At 52.3% G+C, this 3,057-nt stretch overlaps 1 non-coding gene across 1 annotated transcript; it reads right to left on the bottom strand.

Moving 5' to 3' along the window:
* On the bottom strand, positions 1-202 carry LOC114227879 (small nucleolar RNA SNORA74). The gene has a single exon (XR_003613972.2). It is a non-coding gene; the product is annotated as a small nucleolar RNA SNORA74 (small nucleolar RNA).
* Positions 203-3,057: the final 2,855 nt, after the last annotated feature.

The following is a 3,057-nucleotide window of genomic DNA, read 5'->3' as shown; positions in this document are numbered from 1 at the left end:
TGTGTATGCTCCCACACTACAACTAAACAGCCAAAGTAATGTTTAGTTCGCTCTCAAGGAAGCACAGTTCAGCCTTGCAGCAGTGCCACATGTCACAGAGCAGTGAAGGGGGCAACAGGAGGAAAAAGATAGGACATTCCTCTCCCAGCAGGGTAACACCATCACAGGCATGATTTGGTCTGTAGAGCTGACCACTGCTGGAGCACTTAAGGCTTTTAGGCACAGAGTGAAATGATCTGATTTATATTTTTTAAAGATCACTCTGATTTGCAATTTTATTTTTATTAAATTTTTTTCATAATTTAATTTTTTTTCAATTAGAGTTGACATTTAATATTAGTTTCAAGTGTACAAAATAGTGGTTAGACATTTATATAACCCTAGAGGCCCGATGCATGAAACTCATGCAAGAGTAGACCTTTCTTCCCTGGTTGCTGGCACTGGCTTCCCTCTGTCACCTGGGACTCAGGTTTCCCTTTGGCTACTGGCAGGCACCCAGGAACTGGGCTTCCTTTGTAGTTTCATCTTTGTCCAGAAGGTCATCTGGAAGGACGTCTGGTCTAATTAGCATAGATATAAAGTGATCCCCTGATAAGTCTAGCATGGGGTCTCTTTTAAAGGGTATTAATCCTATTCATGAGCGCTCCACCCTCATAACTTAATCAACCCCCAAAGGCCCCACCTTTTATTTATTTTTAACCAAATTTATTTTGGTGACATCTATATAAATAAAAGCCTAAGCAACAGGCCAACCTTGCTGGTAGCTATGATGCACACTGACCACCAGGGGGCAGATGCTCAACGCAGTGACACCAACTTGCAGAGTACCCTCTAGCACTCTGGAATCCCTTGTGGGATGTTAGATTGCCAGTTTTGACCTGATCCCTGCAGGCCAGGCTGAGGGACCCCAAAGGTGTATGAATCGGTGCACCAGGCCTCTAGTTTATTAATAAAATTGCATAGGTCAGGTGTAAAATTCTATAGTGCATCATCTGTATATTGTATTGTGTGTTCACAACCTCTAAGTTAAGTCTCCTTCCATCATCATTTATCCCCCTTATGCCCTCTTTTCCCTTCCTTATCCCTCATCCCCCCATCCTCCCACCCTCCACTCCCCACTTCCACCCCCCACTCCCTTCCCCTGCTTGTGATTTGACATTTGAAATGATATTTGAGATGTGTCTTGAGGGCTCAGGTAGGATTCAGACAGATGAAGAGGGTGAGAATGTGCTTCAGGTACAGAGAGTGGACACACAACCTGGAGGCAGGAGAGATGAAGACTGGACAGACCAGAGCATATGCCCCTCAGGTGCCTGTGAGTGAGGGGTCAGGGAAGGGAAACAGAAGACCCTCCATGGAGGGAAAAGGCAGAGGGAAAAGGGGACCAACCACAGAGTGGTCAGAGCAGGGGAGACAGGGGGCCCTCAATGGGAAGACAGGGCAGGGGGACAGGGGACCACGGGAGGGGTCAGTGGACAGGTGGGAGATGAGACCCTGTGAAGAGGACAGGAAAAAAGAAAAATTGGGAATGCCCATGTCCCAGAGGACCGTCCATGGAGGGGCATGACAGGGGGGAAAGTGAATGGGCAGGGATAAAAGGAATCCCCTTTTGAGGAGCCAGGGGAGGGGAGGGGCAACCCTCCATGGAGTGGAGACAGAATACCCTCAATGGAGAGGACTGGGAGGAGGGAAAGATGACCCTCCATGAAGGGGAATGAGCAGGGGAATAGGGAACCCCCCTTTGAGGAGACAAGGCAGTAGGTAAGGGGCACCCTCCATGGAGTGGGGACAGGGGATCCTTAATGGAGGAACAGGGCAGGGGGCAAAGGGTCTTCTCCAAGGAGGGAAATGGTCAGGGTGATAGAGATCCCCCCTTTGAGGGGCAGGGAAGTGGGGAGAGCACCCTCCATAGAGTGGGGACAGGGATCACGCCATGGAGGGGACAAAAAAAAGGAGATGGGGACCCTCCATGGCGATTCACCTGTCTCCACCCCAAGGAGGGTGCCCCCTCCCTCCTTCCCTGTCCCCTCAAAGAGGGATCCCTACCACCCTGCCCATTCCTCTTCAAGAAGAGTCCCCTTTCCCCTGTCCTGTCCCCTCCATTGAGAGTCCCTTGTCCCCACTCCATAAAGGGTGCCCTCTCCCTCCTGCCCTGTCCCCTCAAAGGGGAGATCCCTAACCCCTGCACATTCCTCTCCAAGGAGAATCCCTTTTCCCCTGCCATGTCCCTTCCATTGAGATTCCCTTGTCCCCACTCCATGAAGGGTGCCCCTTCCCCCTGCTCTGTCCTCTCAAATGGGGATTCCTTGTACCCTTGCCCATTCACCATCATTCAGGATCCCCTATCTCCTCTTCATGTCCCTCCATGGAGGGTCCCCTGTTCCCACTATATGGAGGGTGCTCTCTCCCTCATGTCCTGTCCCTCAAAGGGTGGGTCCCTATTCCCCTGCCCATTCCCCTCCATGGAGGGTCTCTGTGATCCCTACCATGCTCATTCCATGGAGATTCCCTTGATTTCTCTTTCCTGCTCCCTGAAATGAGGGATGCCCTATGCCCCTGCTCCCTCCACCCACCCCAGCAGAGGGAAGAGGGCAGCATCCATGGAGGGAGCATGGAATTGCCTTTCTTCCTCCAGGGAGGGTCCCCTCTCCCCCCTGCTCTAACCCTTCAAAACGAGGTTCCCTGACTCCCTACCCTTTCCCCTCCAGGTACAGTCCTCTTCCCCCCCCTCCCTGTTCCCTACATGGAGGGTCCCCTATCCCTCCTCCATGGGGCTGCCCCCACCTCCATGCCTGTGTCCTCAAAGGGAGGTTCTTTGATCCCCTGCCAATGTCTCTGGAGACCCTCCATGGAGGGACAGGACAAGGGGGAATGGGGACCCTCCATGGCAGTGAATGGGAAAGGGTACAAGGAACCTTCCTTTGAGGCGCCAGAGAGAAGAAGGGGACATCCTCCATGGAGTGGGGACAAGGGATTAGCCATGGAGGGTCCCTTATTGCCCCTCCTTGTCCCCTCCATGGCGCGTCCCTTGTTCCCACTCTATGGAGGGTGCTCTCT

This window comes from Eptesicus fuscus, chromosome 16, assembly GCF_027574615.1.
Source record: "Eptesicus fuscus isolate TK198812 chromosome 16, DD_ASM_mEF_20220401, whole genome shotgun sequence".
NCBI lineage: Eukaryota > Metazoa > Chordata > Mammalia > Chiroptera > Vespertilionidae > Eptesicus > Eptesicus fuscus.
This window is presented reverse-complemented; position numbering and strand designations above follow the sequence as displayed.